Source organism: Panthera onca, chromosome E2 (genome assembly GCF_046562875.1).
Source record: "Panthera onca isolate mPanOnc1 chromosome E2, mPanOnc1 haplotype 2, whole genome shotgun sequence".
Lineage (NCBI taxonomy): Eukaryota > Metazoa > Chordata > Mammalia > Carnivora > Felidae > Panthera > Panthera onca.
In genome coordinates, this window is record NC_138353.1 from 26,464,884 (window position 1) to 26,486,033 (window position 21,150).

At 38.4% G+C, this 21,150-nt stretch overlaps 1 long non-coding RNA gene across 1 annotated transcript; it reads left to right on the plus strand.

Annotated features, from left to right (window-relative positions):
• The first annotated feature begins 395 nt into the window (after positions 1-395).
• LOC132691361 (uncharacterized) lies at positions 396-16,540 on the plus strand. Its single transcript, XR_009615712.1, has 2 exons — positions 396-602; positions 16,411-16,540. It is a non-coding gene; the product is annotated as an uncharacterized LOC132691361 (long non-coding RNA).
• Positions 16,541-21,150: the final 4,610 nt, after the last annotated feature.

Genomic DNA, 21,150 nt, shown 5'->3' on the forward strand with positions numbered 1-21,150 from the left:
GCATTGCACAGAGCTCTGGGGATCCCCTCTTGCCAGCACCTGTGATGCCCGCTGTCTCCTAGCAACTGTTGGTGGCATCAACACTAAAGGGGTGTAAGCTGGATTCCATTTCAGAGATTCTGAGGTCTTCAGAAGGGGTCTGCATTTTCCCTTGCCATTTGGGTGTCCCTGAGTCCAAGGTCAGCCTTGCAGGGCACAGGCAGGGTCTTGGCAACTCACAACCTCCCCACTGCCTCAGCCTTGGGGGGGGGGGGTCCTGCCCCTGAAACAGGGCATGGGCTCTGAGAAGCAGAGGGCAGCCTGCTCCTCCCAGGCCTTGTTGCCAGGCGCCAGGGTGTGAGGTGTCAGATCCGGGGCACTCCTGGCATTCTAATCCACCAAGGGTTCCAGCAGGCGCCAAGTCTCTGGTATCAGGGGAAATGACCTCAGAGCTTTGGACGTGGCTGGCAGGCCACTGCCTGGACTTAAAGGTCTCCTGGCAGGCACCTGTCACCCTGTCTTGTCCTTCCTCTGCCCCAGACCTTCCACAGGGAGCCAAGGGTCTGGGAAAGAAAACAGGCTTCTAGCATAGAGTGAGGACCCATAATTTCAAAGCCCCTGTTGTGAGTATTTGGTTCCTAGAAGTCTGAAAACAGCTTTCCTCTTGGGTCAGTGGAGGAAAAGGAGAGCTGCTGGGTGGGCGTGGGTAGCTTGGGTTGGAGAGGCCTGAACAAGATGCTGTCTCACCTCATGGTGGATGAGAAACCAAAATAAGAGTGCTTTTCACACTGAGCACACTTTCCAGGACCTCCACCTCCTTCCTTGGCTCGATTCCACTGAGGCTAGTGCTGGGAACAGAGCCCCTGGTGCCCAGAGATGTGTGAAGTCAGGCTGTGGAGAAAGCTGCAGCGTGCACATGCCTAGCCTGGCAGGAGTGATGGGCTGTTCCAGGTGTCCCTAGATTGGCTGTGAAGAGCCTAACATGGTGGGTCCCTGGTCAGGACCCCTGGCCAAGCCGGCAGGTGAAGGGCAACCCAGGAGCCCTTTCCTTCCCTGTGGCCATGTGTGGGTATGCTACTGAGGAAGCTGGTTGGATCCTCCAAATGCCTGCCTGGCTAGGCCTTCTTTGATGCCCCAGTGTCTTCCCAAATAATGTACTTTGTATCAGAGGCAGAGAGAGAGAGAGAGAGAGAGAGAGAGAGAGAGAGAGAGAGAAAGATCACTCACCAGGAAGGGCAGAGCAGACATACCTCTCTCCTTTGAAGATAATCCTTCCAATGACTACTTCAAACTCAGCAGAGCTCAGGTCTCAGAGAACCCTGAGGAGAAACAGCACAGTGGAATCAGTAGAATGCAGTGGGAGTCAAGCCACCTCTGGACATGCTGACCCTCCCACTTACTACCTTTGGGGATTTGGGCCAAGTCACCTACCTTTAGTTTCCTTCTCTGTAAGATGGGGATACAGTTGTGTCTGTCTTAAGGAGAGAGAAAGAGTGTGTGTGTGTGTGTGTGTGTGTGTGTGTGTGTGTGAAAGAGAGAGAGAGAGAGAGAGTTTTCATGAGATAATGTCCCTTAAGTGACTAACGCACAGTCTATCCTCATATATGGCAGCAGTTACCTAGCCAGATAGATCACACCCAACAGGCACTCAGGAAATGTCTGAAGAATGAATTCTTCACTTTTCCTTTTTCTTTTTGTCCTCCAAATATTTGTTCTTTACCTAAAAAGCTTGCTAGGATCAGAAAGTTCTGATGCTTGGAAAAAAGATAGGGGCCATGGCTGGGGGCAGGGAGTATGGCTGTTGTGTCCTCTTGGGGGCTTGATCTGACCAAGCTGAGTGTGAGGCCTGGGCAGTGAGTAGCTTGTCCTGGAATCCCAGGACAGCCATCCAGGGAACTGGGCTAATGGGCTTTTCAGTTCCTTGCCCTAATAACAGCAGATTCTCATTTTAAAAATAACCTTAGTTTTTATTATATAAGTGGCATGCGTTCACTAAAACAAAAGCTTATATTGAATTTATGACATACCAGGCACTGCTCTAACACATCTAAATCCATTTAATTTGAACAAAATTTCACAAGGTAGGTACTATCATTTCCCCCATTTTATGAGTAAATCCAGAAACAGAGGTAAGTTTCCTGGAGCCATGAGGCTCAGAAGTAACAGAGCTGTCTGTCTTGAGTCCCTGCTCTTAACTAGTATATAATCATGCTTTATTGTACAGATGTGTGAAAATACAGGTAAGTAAAAATAAGTTAAAGATAACCTATATTCTTAACACCCAGAGATACTTGCTGTTACTCCTAGCAGTATAATTAGGAGTTAACACACACATACACACACACACACACACACACACACATACGGTATTAGGTAAGACGAACTTACCAAATTCTGGCTTTATTGTTTATGGGCAGTGTGACCTTGGCTTGGAAAACAGATGAAAATACTTTTATGGACTTTGGGGTGGGGAAAACATTTCTTGGCATTGATACCAAAGACAGAAATCAAAAGAAGGGGCGCCTGGGTGTCTCGGTTGTTAAGCGTCCGACTTCAGCTCAGGTCATGATCTCATGGTTCATGAGTCTGAGTCCTGTGTCAGGCTCTGTGCTGACAGCTCAGAGCCTGGAGCCTGCTTGGGATTCTGTGTCTCCCTGTCTTTCTTCCCCTCCCATGCTTGTACTCTGTTTCTCTCTCTCTCTCTCAAAACTAAACATTAAAAAAATTAAAAAAAAAAAAAGAAATCAAGGGGAAACATGGACAGACTTTACCTATGACAATTAAGAATTTCTGTGTGACATGACAGAGCACAAAATAAAGCGTAAGGTCAAATATCAAACTGAGAAATAATAGTTGCTTCATATGTGATAGAAATATGGTTAATCTCTGTCAAATATGGACAACTCTTTCAAAATTTGTAAGAAGTAGGGGCGCCTGGATAGCTCGGTTGGTGGGGCATCTGCCTCTAGATTGTGGCTCAGGTCATGATCTCCCGGTTCGTGAGTTCGAGCCCTGCATTGGGCTCTGTGCTGGCAGTGTGGAGCCTGCTTGGGATTCTCTCTTTCTCCATCTCTCTTGCTCCTCCCCAGCTCACTTTCTCTCTCTCTTAAAGTAAAACAAACAAGCAAACAAAACAAAACAAAACAAAACAAACAAAAGCCCCCAAAATTAAAAATTCCTAAGAAGTAGACCTCACTAAAAATGGGAGATTCCACAACAGAACTGTAAGTGACCACTAAATCTATGTTCAATCTTGCTGATAGTAACAGAAATGGTGATTAAACTGACAAGATGTTATTTTCATGCATCAGATTTGGCAAAGATTAAAAAGACTGACAGTAGACAGTGTTGGCCAGGGTGGTGGGGTAAATGCTGACAGCCTTTCTACAGACAAGCTGGTGACATGTATCCAAACTCTTAGGCACCTGTGCACGCTTTGACTTAATATTGTAACTTCAAATAATTTCTTCTAATGAAAAAGGAGTAGTCAAATGGAAAGGATGTATGTGCTAGAATATTCACTGGGAGATTTTTTACAAACGCCAAGAGTTGAAAATAACTTAAATGCCCTTTAAAGGTGATTTGTTATAAGAAACTCTGTAAAGCTATAGAAGAGATTATTATACAACTGCTCAAGGGGATAAGGTGGATTTATATAAAGGAAAAAACTATGGTAAATTTGGAAAACTAATTGCAGTACGTGGTCTTATTTTTGACAGCAGGTTCTCCCAACTGAGCCCTAACTTGGATTTTGATTTTGACTCTTTACACAACTGGTTTTCTGGTATTTGCAAAATTCGAAATGTTTGACAGACTATTTTGTAAATACTGGGAAGTTTTCCTTTGGAGCCTTTACGAAAGAGCTGGGAAGTGGTAGGGGGTTTCAAGCAAGGTTAGAGTTGCAGTCTGCATAAGCAAAGGTCAGCAACAAGATGTGGGGTTTTTTCGTGCATCTGTATTTACAGACTTACTGAAGCTTGGTGTGTGTAAGCTACATCCACTTAAAAATAAGCAAATGTATTAAACATAAACATAGATAGAAAATGTGCACCTTGATGAATCTCCACAAAGTGAGCACACTCCTATAGCTGCCGTTCGGACAAATTAATGGAAGAGAACCCTGAACACCCTTGTGCCCCCTGCCAGCCATTTTCCATTCCTCACTGGACCATTGTTCTGACTTCTAATATCAGAAATGAGTTTGATCTGTGTCCGAACTTTATATCAGTGGAATTATAAAGTATATACTCTTTTATGCTCAGCTTCTTTCCCTTAACATTATGAGACCATCTGGGTGTACCCATAGTTCATTTGTATTCGTCTGGGTAGTAATCCACTGAACGAATATGCACATATTACATCCATTCTCCTATTTATGAATATTTGGATTGTTCCCATTTTTTGTCTTTTTAGAAAATGTTTATTGTTATTATTATTTAATGTATATTATTTTTGAGAGAGAGACAGAGAGACAGAGTGTGAGCAGGGGAGGGGCAGAGAGAGAAGGAGACACAGAATGGAAGCAGTCTCCAGGCTCTGAGCTATCAACACAGAGCCTGACGCAGGGCTCAAACTCATGAACTGTGAGATCAGGATCTGAGCCGAAGACAGAAGCTTTAACTGATTGAGTCACCCAGGTGCCCCCGAATGTTTATTATTTTTAAAAGAGAGAGAGGGACAGAGAGAGGGGGGGACAGAAAATCTGAAGTGGGTTCTGTGCTGACAGCAGAGCCTGATGTGGGGCTCAAACCCACAAACCATGAGATCATGACCTGAGCTGAAGTTGGACGCTCACCTGACTGAGCCACCCAGGCATCCCATCCCATTTTTTGTCTTTTAAAAGCAATGCCACTATACATATTCTCATACATGACCTTGGGTTCCTATGTGCACATTTCATTGTATATATACCTAGCTAGTTATTGGATGTCCTTATATTCACTTTTTATACATAGTACCAAAGCATTTTCCAAAGTGGTTGTACCAGTTTACACCCTCACCAACAGTGCCTGAGAGTCTCAGTTCCACCACAGAGCTGCCAAGCTGAGACATGGTATGGCATTTGGGGTATTCTGGTGGGTGTGCAGTAAATTACTGTAGTTTTGTGTTTCCCTGATGACTATTGAGAATAAACACTTTTTTTTTTTTTTACAAGTTTCCTGCCCATTTGGAGATCCTCTTTTAAGGTCTAGACATTTGCTTTTTTTTTTTTTTTCTGTTTTCTGTTGAATTCTTAATCATTTCGAACAAATTTTCAGTTCTTTGTGTATTTTGGATACTAGACCTGTGTCAATTATATGTATTGCAAAAATCTTTTCTTATTCCATAACTCTCTTAATGGTGTTGTTTGATAAACAGAAGTTATGAAATTTAATATAGTCCAATTTGTCTGTTATTATTTTGTGGTTAGTGTCCTGTTTAAGAAATTTTGCCTGGGAGCAGCTGGGTGGGTTGGTCAGTTAAGTGTCCAACTCTTTTTTTTTTTTTTTTCATAATTTAAATCCAATTTAGCTAACATACAGTGTCGTCTTGGTTTCAGGAGTAGAACCCAGTGATTCATCTCTTACATATGACACCAAGTGCTCATCCCGAAAAGAGCCCTTCCTAATGTCCATCACCCATTTAGCCTGTTCCCTCCCTCACTCCCCTCTCCAGCAACCCTCAATTTGTTCTCTGTATTTAAGAGTCTTTTATGGTTTGCCTCCCTCTCTGTTTTTATCTTATTTTTCCTTCCCTTCCCCTATGTTCATGTGTTCAGTTTCTCTAATTCCACATATGAGTGACATCATATGATATTTGTCTTTCTCTGACTGACTTATTTCGCTTAGCATAATACACTCTAGTTCCATCCACATTGTTGCAAATGGCAAGATTTAATTCTTTTTCATCACTGAGTAATATTCAATTGTGTATATATACACATCTTTATTCATTCATCAGTCAATGGACATTTGGGCTCTTCCCATAATTTGCCTATTGTTGATAGTGCTGCTATAAACAGCACTCCTGTATCCTTTGGATAAGTACCTAGTAGTGCAATTGCTGGGTCATAGGGTAGTTCTACTTTTAATTTTTTGAGGAAACTTCATACTATTTTCCAGAGTGGCTGCACCAGTTTGCATTCCCACCAACAGTGCAAAAGGGTTCCCTTTTCTCCATATCCTCACCAACATCTGTTGTTGCCTGACTTGTTCATGTTAGCCATTCTGACAGGTGTGAGGTGGTATCTCAGTGTGGTTTTGATTTATATTTCTCTGATGATGAGTGATGTTGAGCATCTTTTCATGTGTCTGTTAGCCATCTGGATGTCTTCTGTGGAAAAGTGTCTATTCATGTCTTCTGCCCATTTCTTCACTGGATTATTTGTTTTCTGGGTGTTGAGTTTGGTAAGTTCTTTATAGATTTTGTATACTAACCCTTCATCTGATATGTTATTTGAAATTCCTTCTCCCATTCTGTTAGTTGCCTTTGATTTTAGCTCAGCTCATGATCCCACAGATTGTGAGATCAAGCCCCATGTGGGGCTCTGTGCTGACAGCATGGAGTCTGCTTGAGATTCTCTCTCTCCCTCTCTCTCTGCCCCCCCCGTCTCAAAACAAACAAACAAACAAACAAACAAACAAACAAACAAACATTATAAAAAAAGAAATTTTGCCTGATATAAGGACATGGATATATTTTCTTATTCCAATTTCTAGAAGCTGTATTGTTTCATCTTTCAGATTTAGATCTACAATCTATGTGGATTTTATTTTTATGCATGGTATTAAGTTAGGAGCCAAGATGCATTTTTTTTTCCTGAATGGATATTCAGTTGACCCAGCTCCATTTATTGAAAAGGCTCCTCTTTCCCCGACTATACTGCAGTGTCACCTTGTTCTAATCATCTATAAATGTGTGGCCTGTTTCTGGACATTCCTTTCACATCTTGTATCAGTACAATGCTATCTTCTTATATATAGTCTGAGTCTTCCAGCTGCATTCTTATGGTCTTAGCTATTTCTGGCCTTTTGTATTTTCTATAAATTCTAGAATTGGTTTGCCAATTTCACCCTCTGACCCTAAAATACAAAACAAAGAACCAACCCAAAAACCAAAAACTGCTGGTGTTAAAAAAAAATTTTATTTAACGTTTATTTATTATTGAGAGACAGAGAGAGACTGAGCATGGGAAGGGCATAGAGAGGAGGAGACGTGGAATCTGAAGCAGGCTCCGGACTCTGAGATACCAATACAGAACCCAATGTGGGGCTTGAACTCACAAACATGAGATCATGACCTGTGCTGAAGTCAGATGCTTAACCGACTGAGCCACCCAGGTGCCCCAAAAACTGCTGGGATTTTTAATTGTGATTGCACTAAATCTATAGATCAAGTTAGGGAGAACTGATCTCTTAAAAATAATGAGTATTTCAATTCATGAACCTAAGATATCCTTTCATTTTTGTAAACCTTCTTTAATATTCCTTAATAAAGTTTTGTAATTTTTTGTGTAAAGGTTCTGCACAGTTTTGTTATCTTTATTCCTTTACTTTTACATCCTTGATGGTATTTGACTTTTTCTTCAATTTCTAATTAGAAATGCAATGGATTTGGGGCGCCTGGGTGGCTCAGTAGGTTAAGCGGCCAACTTTGGCTCAGGTCATGATCTCGCGGTCCGTGAGTTCAAGCCCCGCGTCGGGCTCTGTGCTGACAGCTCAGAGCCTGGAGCCTGTTTCAGATTCTGTGTCTCCCTCTCTCTGACCCTCCCCCATTCATGCTCTCTCTCTCTCTGTCTCAAAAATAAACATTAAAAAAAAATTAATAAAAAAAAAGAAATGCAATGGATCTAAAAATTTTTTGACCTTGTATCTAAATTCACTCATAGATTGTAATAGTTTATCTGTAAATTAGTTTAGATCTTCTAGGTATATAATAATGCTGTCTATGCATTATGACAATTTTTACTTCTCCCTTACTGATCCTTTACATTTTATTTCTCCCTTCCTTCTCACCACCAGCTCCTTGACCCCTTCTTTTTCTTCTTCTTCCCCTTCCTTTTCTTATTTATAACTATTGCACTGGCTAAGACCTCTACTACAGTGTTAAATAGAAGTGGTGATAATGGGCATCTTTCTTCTCAATGGAAATTTTTAACATTTCACCATTAACTATGATGTTTGCCATAGAATTTTAAAATTTGAGATGAAATTCACATAACATAAAATTAACTACTTTCAACAGAACAATTTAGTGGCATTTAGTAACTCACAATGTTTTGCAACCACCTCTTCTATCTACTTCTAAAACATTTCCAAGACTACAAAATAAAGTCTTGTCCCCATTAAGCAATTACTCCCAATTCCCCCCAAACCCTTGTTTCTGGCAATTATCAATCTACTTTCTGTTTCTATGGATTTACCTTTTTTTTTTTAAGTTTATTTATTTTGAAAGAGATAATGTATGAGCAGGGGAGGGGCACAGAGAGAGGGAGAAAGAGAATCCCAAGCAGGCTCCGCACTGTCAGTGCAGAGCCCGAAGTGGGGTTCAAACTCACAAACTGTGAGATCATGACCTGACTTTAGATCAGGAGCCAGAAGTTTAACCAACTGAGCCACCAGGCGCCCCTGGATTTACCTGTTCTAAATATTTCATATACTAAATAAAATCATACAATGTTATCTTTTGTTTTTGACTTCTTTCTCTTAGTGTGACATTTTCAAGATATAGCTATGTAGTGTGTCTTGGTCCTTCATTTCTTTTTATGTGAAATAATGTTCCATTGGGTACCTATACCACAATGTTGATGGACAGTCATCTGTTGATGGACATTTGAGTTGTCTTCAATTTTTTGGCTATTATGAACAGCACTGCTATGGACATTCATTCAAAGGATTTGTTTGAAAAAAAAAAAAAAACAAAGGATTTGTTTGAGTCCCTGTTTTTAATTCTTTTTGGTATATACATAGGAGTGGAATTACTGGGCCACATACTAATTCTGTGTTTAACCACCAAACTGGTGTGTATGTGTTTGGGGAATCACCAATCTACTTTCCACTGTGGTTGAAACATTTTACATCCCACCAGCAAATATATGAGGGTTCCAATTTCTCCATGTCTTTATCAACACTTATTTCCCACATTTTTGATTATAACCGTCCTCTTGGGTGTAAGTGTGCTATAGATTTAAAACACATATATTCTTTGTCAGATTAGGAAAGTTACCTTCTGGCATAACATCATTTTGTAATACTCTTTGGAAGTGTTAAGGTCAGGAAAAATAACAATCAAGGAATTTTCTCAAATTGGAGTAAACTCAGAGGACATGACAAGTAAAGAAAAAGCAGGATCTTGGATTGGATCCTGAATCAGAAAAGGACATTAATGGGAAAACTAGCAAAATGTTAATAAGGTCTATAAATTAATTAATCATATTGTATTAACATTAATTTCCTGATTTGCACTATGGTTATGTAAGGTTACCATAACATACAGGTAGTTAACTTAAGAGTATATGGGAACTCTGCACTATTTTTGCAACTTTTCTTGAAGTCTAAAATTATTTTTAAGATGTAAAAAAATAAAGTTTGCTGTTTATTGTGAATGGGATTGAATTTTGCAAATGCTTTCTCTGTATCTATTGATGTTTTATGCACTTTTCTTCTTAATTTTACTGATATACTGAGTTACAGTGATTTTATTGATTTTATTTAAGATTTTTTTTAATGTTTATTTTTGGGAGAGAGAGAGAAAAAGAGAGAGAGTGCACATGGTGGAGAGGCAGAGAATGAGGGAGACAGAGAATCTGAAGCAGTCTCTGTGCTGCCATCACAAAGCCTGACTTGGGACTCAAACCCACCAACCATGAGACCATGACATGAGCCGAAGTTGGACATTCAACTGACTGAGCCACCCAAGTGCCATGACAATGACTGATTTTTAGCTGTTAGCCCTACCTTTTGTTCCTGGTATAAACCCAACTTTGCTTTGGTATGTTACCCTTTTCATATGTTACTGAATTTGATTTGCTATTTTCTTTTTTTAGGTTTTTTTTTTTTTCCATCTATGTTTCTGAGAAAGTTCTGTGGGTAATTAATTTTCCTTTGCTGTAATGTCCTTGTTAGATTTTGGGATTAAGTTTACATAATCTCATAATACAAGATGGAAAATGTGTCTCCAACTATTTTCTGAAAGAGTTTATGATTGGTGTTGTTTCTTCTTTAAATGCTTGGTATATTCACCAAGGAAGCCACCTGGGCTTAACAATTTTTATTGTAGGAAGGTTTTTAACTACAGATTTGATTTCTTCAATATAGTTAAGATACTTTATATATATGTTTGTTTACCTCATGTCAATTTTTGTAAATTGTGTTTTTCTAGAAATTTGTCTATTTTATTTAAATTTTCAAATTCATTGCCATATATTGTTTATAATGTTCTTCTACTATCTTTCTAATAGGTGAGAGCTATAATAATGCTCCAATTTGTTCCTGGTATCAGTATTTTGTGTCTTTCCTATTTTTATTCTAAATCAGCTTTGCTAGGGGACTTGTAAATGTAATTTAAAAATGTTTTCTTATGTAAACTCTACCCCCAGTGTGGGGCTTGAACTCACAACCCCGGGATCAAGAGCCACATGCTCTAATGACTCAGATGCCAGGCATCCCAAATGTAAATTATTTGATGTTCTTTATTGCAGATTTGTTTTCAACTTTATTAATCTCTGTTGTTACTTTTATCATTACTTCCCTCCACTTTCCTTGCATCTAGTTTGCTATTTTCTAACTACTTGCTCTGGAATACTTAGATAGTTGATTTTAAGCTTTTTTTTCTAATACATACATTTGGGGCTACACTGTTTTCTCTAACCATGGCCTAAACAGCAGCCCAGAAGTATTAATATGTTGTTTTTATAATTTCCTTCAAAATATTTTCCAGAGGCGCCTGGGTGGCTCAGTTGGTTAAGTGTCTGACTCTTGATTTCAGCTCAGGTCATCATCTCATGGTTCGGTTCGTGAGTTCAAGCCCGGCATGGGGCTGTGCACTGACAGTGCGGAGGCTACTTGGGATTCTCTCTCTCTCTCTCTCTCTCTCTCTCTGTTCCTTCCATTTGTGCTCTCTTTCTCTCTCTCTCTCAATAAATAAACCTAAAAAATATTTTCTAATTTCTCTTGTAATTTCTTTTCTGATCCATGGGTTATTGATAAGTATGCTGCTTAAATTGTAAACTCTTAGGGACCTTTCTTGTTTTCCTTCTGTAATTAACATCTAGCTTATTTTCAGTGTAGTCAGAGATACACACCCCATGTGATTTTAATTCTCTGAAATTTATTGAGACTTGATTTATGGCCAAATATACTTTCACTTAAAATTTTTTTTCCATGTATACTTGAAAAGAATGTATATTATGCAGTTGTTGAGTGTAATGTTCCATATGTGTTCATTGAGTGAGATGCATTAATCATGTTGTTTGAGTTGTTATATCTATTGATTTTTAGTCTGTTTATTAGTTAGGAGAAAATTGTGTTAAAATCTCCTGGTATGATGTGAATTTATTTCTCCTTTTAATTCTATGGCTTTTACTTTGTATTATTAGAGGAGATGTTGTTAGGTGCTTTTGGATTTAGAGTTTTTATAGTGCTAGTGGATAGACTCTTTTATTACCATGAAACATCTCTCTATTTCTGATAATGCTCCTGGCTTATAGTCTACTTTGTCTGATATTAGAATAGCCTCTCCAGTTTCCTTTCGGTTAATGTTTCTTTTTGGTTAATGTTAATGTTTGTATTTTTTCTCATTCTCTTATATCTAACTTTTCTGTATCTTTACATAAAATAATCTCTTATAAACAACATACAGTTTTAAAAATCCCAACGAACAATTTTTATCTTTTAATTATTTTTTTAGCCTATTTGCACTATATTAAGTGTAATATATTGAAATTTTAACTCTACCATTCAATCTGCAACTGACTGGTTTAATGTTCATTCTTCTTTTTCTTCTCTTCTCCTGAATTGTTTGTTTTCTTTCCCAACAATTTTCCATTTCTATTACTTTGTTAGTTATATTTTCTTTTATTCGTTAAAGAGTTACCCTAGAGACTACAATATGCATCCTTGACTATTAGAATCTAACATAAATTAGTACTTTTATATTTCTTGATGGTGGAAGGTCCTTAGAAGATTTTAACTCCATTTACCTTGCCCCTCTCTTTATGCTATTTTATGTATTTTCTCCTGTATTTTATGTATTTGTGAGCTCTGTTTTCACATATATTCATGCTTACAATTGTTAGATCTTCCTGATGGATTGATTCTTTCATCATTACAAGATGCCTTTCTTAGTCTATGGTAAAAATTTTGGTCTTAATGTTTATTTTGTCTGATATTAGTATAGCCACTTTAGCAGTCTTTGGTTAATATTTAAATGGTATATCTTTTTCCATTCTTTTATTTTTTAACCTATTGCATCTTTGAGTCTAAAATGTGTCTCTTGTATACAGCACAGTGTTGGATCATTGAAAAATCCATTTTTCCAATCTGTTCCTTTTGGTTAAAGTGTCTAACCTGCTTATATTTTATGTAACTATTAATAAGGTAGGATTTATGCCCACCATTTTGCTATTTGTTTTCTACATATCTTAGATATTTTTTGTTCTGCTACTTTGGGATTACTGTTTCCTTTTACATTAAATTGATATTTTATAGTATACTAGCTTAATTCTCTTCCCCTTCCTCTTCCTTCTCTTCCTCCTTTTCCTCCCCTTCTTCTTCCTCTTCTTTGTCTTCATCTTCTTCCCCTTCTTCTTCTTCTTCTTCTTCTTCTCCTTCTCCTCCTCCTCCTCCTCCTCCTCCTCTTTCTTCTTCTTCTTCTTCTTCTTCTTCTTCTTCTTCTTCCTCTTCCTCTTCTTCCTCTCCTCCTCCTCCTCCTTTTTCTCCATCACCTTCTCATCCTTCTACTTCTCCCTCTCCCCCACCCCTTCTTCTTCTTCTTCTGGTTCCCTGAGGATTGCAATTAACATCTTAATTTAAAGCAATCTAGTTTAGGGGTACCTGGGTGGTTCAATCAGTTGAACGTTGGACCCTTGACTTTGGCTTAGATTGGGTCATGATCTTAGTCTGTGAGTTCAAGCACTGTGTCAGGCTTTGCACTGACAGTGCAGGGTCTGTTTGGGATTCTCTCTCTCCCTCCCTCTCTGCACCCTTCCCCCCCCCCCCCCCCCCACTGGCTGTCTCTCTCTCTCTCTCTCTCAAAATAAATAAACTTAAAAAATAAAATAATCTAGTTTGTATTAATATCAACTTCATTTCAATTTTGTATAAAAACTTAGCTCCAATATAGCCTCATCCCTTTGCTCTGGCTTTGTGCTTTTATTATCGTACAAATTACATCTTTGTACATTATAAGCCCATTAACAGAGTTTTATAATTATTGTTTTATATTGTTGCCTTTTTAAAAACAGAACAGAGCAGAAAAGAATTACAAACAAAAATGCATTTATACTGTCTTGTATTTATTTACGTAGTTACTTTCACAGATACTCTTTCTTTTTAAAAACAATTTTTTAAGTTTATTTTTGAGAGAAAGAAAGAGAGAGAGCATGAAAAAGGGAGGAGCAGAGAGATATGGAGACACAGAATCAGAAGCAGACTCCAGGCTCTGAGCTGTCAGCACAGAGCTGACACAGGGCTGGAACTCACAAACTGCAAGATCATGACCTGAGCCGAAGTTGGACGCTTAACCAACTGAGCCACTCGAGTGCCCCTTTAAAAATTTTTTAAAAACGTTTATTTTTGAGAGAGAGAGAGAGAGAGAGACAGAGTGTGAGCGGGAAGAAGGGGCAGAGAGAGAGAGGCAGAGAGAAAAGGAGACACAGAATCTGAAGCAGGCTCCAGGCTCTGAGCCGTCAACACATAGCCTGATGTGGGGCTTAACCCATGAACCCCGAGATCATGACCTGAGCCAAAGTCAACATGAGCCAAAGTTGGACGCTTAACCAACTGAGCCACCCAGCTCCTCTCAATGGTACTCTTTCTTTGGGTGTGTCCAAGTTATTGTCTAATGTTCTTTCATTTCAGCTTGAAACATTCTTATTAGTTTTTCTTAAAGATCAGGTCTCCTAGAGATTAATTTTCTGTGAATGTCTAAATTTTTGAAGCATACTTTTGCTGGATATAGAATTCTTGGTTGATAATCTCCCTCAACCCCCAGCATATTGAATATATCATTACACTGTATTCTAGTCTTTGTGGTTTCTTCTTTTTTTTAATATTTTTTTAATGTTTATTTTTGAAGAAGTGAGAGACAGAGCATGAGCCTGGGAGGGACAGAGAGAGAGGGAGACACAGAATCCGAAATGGGCTCCAGGCTTTGAGCTGTCAGCACAGAACCCGACGCGGGCCTCAAACTCACTCATGACCTGAGCTGAAGTCGGACACTTAATGGACTGAGTCATCCAGATATCCCTAGCCTTCGTGGTTTCTGATGAGAAGTCAGCTGTTAATCTTAATGTAGCTCTCATTAACATTTCTTTCATTCCCATCTGCTAGAAATGCATTCTCAGTTTTTGTTTGACTGGAAATATTTTTATTTTACCTTCATTTTGGAAGGATATATTCATTGAGAATAGAAGACTAGGTTGGGAATTATTTTGTTTGAGCTCCGTAAAGATTCTGTTGAATTGTCCTCCAGGCTTCCATAATTTCTGTTGAAAAACTGCCAATCTTATCATTGTGCTTTTGAAAGTAGGTGTCTTTTTCCCTCTGGTTGCTTTTCAAGAGTGTTCTTTGTCTTTGAGTTTCAGCAGTTTTAGTATGGTATAACCAGATGTGTTTTTCTTTATATTTATTCTTCTTGACACTCAAAAAGCTTTTTGAATCTAAGATATCAAAGACGTGATATTTAAAAAAAATTTTTTTTACATTTATTTATTTTTGATAGAGACAGAGCACAAGTTGGGGAGGGGCAGAGAGAGAAGGAGAACAGAATCCAAAGCAGGTTCCAGGCTCTGAGCTGTCATCACAGAGCCCGACATAGGGCTCGAACTCACAAACCGCAAGATCATGACCTGAGCCGCAGTCAGACGCTTAACTGACTGAGCCACCCAGGCGCCCCAAGATTTGATATCTTTTACCACTCAGCCATATTCTCTTCAAATAGAACTGCTTTTCCATTCTCTCTTTTTCTCTCATTCTGAAATTCCAATTCTGTATATGTTTAGCCTTTTCACCATATCCCACATCACTTAGATCTTTTTACTGAATGCCAGTCTTTGTGTATAAAAAATTGTAGAAATAATTTGAAACTCTCATGATGTTATTTCCTCCAGAGAGGATTTACTTCTGCCTCTTGAAGCAGTTTGAATAAGTGCAGATCACCTTAGTCCAGTCTGAGCCTGAGTTGGTTTGAAACCAAGTTTTAGTCTATAGAAGGATCAGACTATTTCCATTTCACCTTCATTCCTCAGGTGTAGCTCTTCTGGGATACTAGTTGGAGTTCTGAGGTCCTTGCAACTCTTTGGTGAGCCCTGGACTTCAGCTTTGTTATTCCCAGTCATGTGGGACTGCTGAGAACCTGCTCAGTTCCCAAGACTTCAGGCTCAACACTGCTTATGAATCATCAAAGACCCAGTGGGAAGGCTTCTGAGCTTCTCAGCCCTATGGCACTTATTAGCCCTATGGCTAATGCTTCAAAGGGAAACTGGGCATAAGGCCAAGCTCACTTCAATGCACTTTTCTCAGAGATCTTGGCTTTTTAAGTCCCAGCTATCTTCAAATAACAAAGATGTTTAAATAAATTTTGGGGGGAATGATTTTTTAATTACAGAAAGTTGCAAAATAGTATAGCCTTTATCCAGTTTCCCCTGATGTTAATGTCTTACCTAACCTTTTTAGGTCTGTCAAAAATAATACATTAACATCAATACAATGTTATTAAGTAATCAACATACTTTATTCAGATTTCACCAGGTTTTTCATGATGTCCTTCTTCTGTTCCTATAATCCAGGTACCACCTTTAGTTGCCAGGTCTATAACATGGTCTGTAACAATTTTATCAATCTTTATTATTTGTTCTTCATGACCTTGATACTTTTGAGGAGTACTGGTCAGAGATTTTGTAGCCTGTCTCTCAATTTGGGTTTGTCTGATGTTTTCTCATAGATTAGATTGGATTATTGATTTGGGGAAAGAATGCCATAGATAAAAAGTACCCTTCTCATTACATAATACATACATATCAAGGGGTACATATTATGGACTGGAGTCTTGTGTTGGACAAAATTTGAAGCCCTACCCCCAATGTGATGGTATATGGAGGTAAGGCCTTTGGGAGGTAATTAGGTTTAGATGAGATCATGAGAGTGGGGCCCTCAAAATGGGATTAATGCCTATTTAAGATTAGACAACAGAAATCTTGCTTCTTCTCCCTCTCTTTGCCATGTGAACACACAGTGAGAAGAGAAGGTGGTTATCTGGAAGAACCAGGAAGACAGCTCTCACCAGAAACTGAATTTCTCATCCCTTTGATCTCATACTTCCAGCCTCCAGAACTGTGAGAAATAAATGTCTATTGCTTAATTCACACAGTGTGGTGCATTCCGATTGGATAGGGGCTGGAGGTGAAAGAATTCACCTGAGGCAGAACAAAGGAGATAGAAGTTTATTGAATACACTGCAAGGAAGCAGAGAACAAGATAGCAAAGGAGAGACTGTCTGGATGAAGCAGTGGTGAGAGGCTATAGTTGTAGGGTGGAGCGAGGAAGTCTGGGATTGTATGGAATTTCCCCTTTTTTGGTAACTCGTTGTAAGTAGCCCATTGGTCAGTTGGGGCCTACTGCCAATTTGAGGTGGGTCGCTTAATGAGCCTGCTTGTACTTGGCTGGGTGGTTGCTGTGGGCCCTTTTGCCTTGCTCAAGTTCCCATTGCTTAAGCCATTGCCTCAAAGCAGCCTATAAATCCCCCACCTGGCAAGCCAACAATAACAAATCCTTGGCATTTGGGTGGAGGTCTCATCTTCAGTAGCTTCTTCCTGCTGAATGAGGGGTGTGGAGATGTTCTTACCTGTGGGTCAACATTAGTCAGTGGGAATTTATATGTAGAAACTGTGAAAGGCAGAGCACTGAATCCAAGGTAGACAACAAATATGAATTTCCCTGAATAGAAAGGATCATCTGTTGGCTTGAAGTTAATAGCAGTGAAGGAATCGCAGCATCAGGCAGAGAGACATCAGATAAAACAACAAAATAAAATTATTATTATTATGAGAAAGAGCAACCTGAATAAAAGAGCTTTTTTTAAAAAATGTATTTTTTAAAATTTATTTTTGAGAGATCACACACAGGGGAAGAGCAGAGAGAGAGGGACAGAGGATCTGAAGCAGGCTCTGCACTGACAGCAACAATCCCAATGTGGGGCTCAAACTCACAAGCCATGAGATCATGACCTAAGCCAAAGTTGAATACTCACTCGACTGAGCCACCCAGACACCAATAAAAGATATTTTTTTAAAATTTAATTTTTTTTTAAAGTTTATTTATTTGGAGAGAGAGGTAGAACAAGAGCATGGGAGGGGCAGAGAGAGAGAGAAAGAGAGAGAGAGAGAGAGAGAGAGAGAGAGAATCCCAAGCAGGCTCAGTGCTGTCAGCACACAGCCTGACATAGGGCTCAATCCCATGAACCATGAGATCATGACCTGAGCTGAAGTCAAGAGCTGGACCCTTAGCAGACTAAGCCACCCAGGAGTCCCAAAAGATCTTTGATAGTTGTCCAAAATTCTCCTCCAGTCCAGGAGTTTAACCAATCATTAAAGGAGAGGAAAGGATCCTTTAAAGTGTCAATTTGAGTATTCATTTCTTCTGGTAACCCTGTCACATTTTTGTGGTAATCTGGAATATATACATAACATTCTGTTTTAATAAAGTATAAGTTTCTCCTTGAGCTGCAGTCAGGATATCAAAGGCTGGTTTTGGAGGGCCACCTTTTGAATTTGTGGGTGACTACGTGTTGGGCTTAAAGGTGTTTGCTGTATGCTTGACTAAAGCCTCTACTTGCAATTTTACATCAATAGATGTGGCTTTTAGGACAAATACAGCTAAGGGATAAAGCCATCAAGAAGCCTCTTTGATGTCTAGTCTTAACAATATTCCAGTTATGAGGAATCATTGGCAAGTGGGAGATGACCTGTCCCAGGAGATAAGGATATCCCCAAGTGTATCAACCAATCCAATAAGAAAGAAAGTGGGGCCATCCAGTATTTCCATTAAGTCCCTAGTTAATCCCACAGAATGGGGTATGCTCCAGCTTTTAAGGATTGATTTTGTCATCCCAGCCACCCAGAATTGGTCAAGGTGATAATTGAGTTACACAATTGTTGGGGAATCCATCCCGTTTTCCAGCTGTCTAAAGAATCATATGCTTATGGGGTCCTGTTATTATCCCCACAGAGTAACAAGCATGAAGATAGTCCATACATGAGCTATTGTGGCAATTTCTCTGAAGTATACCTCAAGTTGTCTAGCTTGACAACAAGCATTCAAAGATAATCAAAACTGGAATTTAAATCCACAAATTATGAAACATAATTTTTTTCTCTAAAATCACCCTAATTTCCAATGATAGCCAAATCAAGACTAATTCATTGAAAAACAAGTCCATTTTTAACAAATTTGGCCTAATTGTTTACATAAGCTCAGCAAGAATAGTGATTGACCATATAGATTCTTTTAAAAAAAATTTTTTTTTTTAACGTTTATTTATTTTTGAGACAGAGAGCATGAACGGGGGATGGGCAGAGAGAGAGGGAGACACAGAATCCAAAGCAGGCTCCAGGCTCTGAGCCATCAGCCCAGAGCCTGACGCGGGGCTCGAACTCACGGACCGTGAGATCGTGACCTGAGTTGAAGTCGGACGCTTAACCGACTAAGCCACCCAGGCGCCCCCCATATAGATTCTTTAAAACTTGTTTTGTTGAAACTTTTCATAAGGAATCTCTAGATTGAACTTTTAATACATTCTCGAGGCCAAAAGGCAAGCCAAATACTTGGCATCAGACTTGCCTGCAATACCTGTAGATTTGGGTGAATTCCTCCTCTAAAGGTCCCCAAAATATCTTGAGATTTCCTGCACCTTCCGGTAAGTGACATTATTTATTCACCTGGTAAGATTGCTTGGAACTCTGTAAGCAAGGTATCAGGCTAACATTTTCAAGGTGCTTCGTTGGCTCCATTAAGTCAACCTTAGTTTCTTAAAGCTGTTTGGTCATATCTGAGTCGATGCATGTCTTTCTCAAATAGGACATTCCAGTCAAAGCCTTGGTAAAATAATCGTTTCTGGTGATGTTCTGTTATAAGAACAGATTCTCATTGAACTTATGCAAATAATTATAAGAATACTCACTGAAGGTTTCTGAATTTCAGAGGGTTCAGATAGGGAGAAAAGTTGAATGTTTAACTTTGTTCAGAAAGGAATACTTTGTCACATTTCTGTAAGTCATAGATATTTTAAGAGAAAACTTTCTCAATCTAGAAGAGCAAACATTAGAGAACCGGCAATATTTTAAATAAGAGTCACAAAAATTATAATCATCGTCCTCAATTCATTTAGTGCCAAATTACTAATTCTAGTTGTTTGGATGCAGCCTTTTCTGTTAGTCCTGGAAATTCTTACTTTAGTTTCATGATTTTAAAGATATCAAAAAACTGTATTTGCCAAAAGTCCTTTTCATGAATCTTCTTGTGGGCAAAACTCATTCTGCAAGAGCATCAGGATGATAACTATAAATGACAAAAGACTCAAAAATAGTCATGGTTAAAGATGTGATATGAGAGTTCATTATAATGTATCTGACAAGGGAATCCGGTTGTTTCTGTGGTTCATAACACTTCAATAATCAGATTATCAAGTGATGAATTTATATCAACAATTAAAACTACATACATATACATTTTCTATATTTTTTGGAACAGTTATAACATTTACTCACACAATACAGCCTAAGGCTTATCATTATTTATTTGACAGAACTTGCCAAGTAACTTAACATATCAAGTATATAAGCCTAGGGGTGCCTGGGTGGCTCAGGCAGTTGAACATCCGACTTCGGCTCAGGTCATGATCTCATAGTTCATGAATTTAAGCCCCAGTCGGGCTCTGTGCTGACAGTCCAGAGCCTGGAGCCTGCTTCAGATTCTGTATCTCCTTGTCTCTCTGCCCTTCCTCCGCTCATTCTCTCTTTCAAAAATAAATAAGTAAACTTTTATATATATATATATATATATATATATATATATATATATATATATCATAGAAACTGGTTTTCTGGGAAGATAAATAAAAGAAAAAAAGAACCTTTGTTTACACTTTCTTATCAAGAGCAGACCAATAGCCCAAGAAAACTTTGTCCTTTTTAAGATAGTAGAGCAGAATTCTATCTAATATCATTGTACTTTTAGTACCCATTCATTTCAAATGAATTTCAAATTCATTTCAAATGCATGGTCCTAACTATACACAAAATTATTTTCTAAAGCTTTCCCTTCATAAATTTCTACAAGTTTCTTTTGTATTCATATTTTGTCTTAAGCCTTTTCTCTCTAAATAAATAGTTTCATTTTAGGATAAAATTTCTTTGTACTACCTCAACAAAAATGTATTCTCATTTCTTATTCTGTTTCTTGCACATCTCTTACTTTCCTACAGAGTTGCTTTCCTTATTTCTATCAGTCTTAATTACATTTAGCAGAATTTTAACTCTTAGAAACCTTAGTCTCCAGTGAAAACTACATACTAACACCGAAATTCTTTTTCTTTCTTCTTTCTTCCTTTCTTTCTTTTTCTTTCTTTCTTTCTTTTTCTTTTTCTCTTTCTTTCTCTTTCTTTCTTTCTTTCTTTCTTTCTTTCCTCACCAGGATTCTTTATATGGCAAATTTATGAATACATTTCATAAGTTTTAGGAACATGCATTTTCATACTACAAACTTTTAGTAAGACACAAAGCATGTTTTCCATCAGACCCAAGTATCTTTAGTGTCTCAGCAGTAAGAAGTCAAAAGCAGATCAATTATGATGAATTATATTTAGTAATTCATGTTTCAGTATTTTATTTGGAAAAGACTTAGATAGTCAATGAATTCAACATGATTTATCATTTAACTTAGGGAAACTTCAAAGTTTCAGGTTACCAAAGATTTTTAA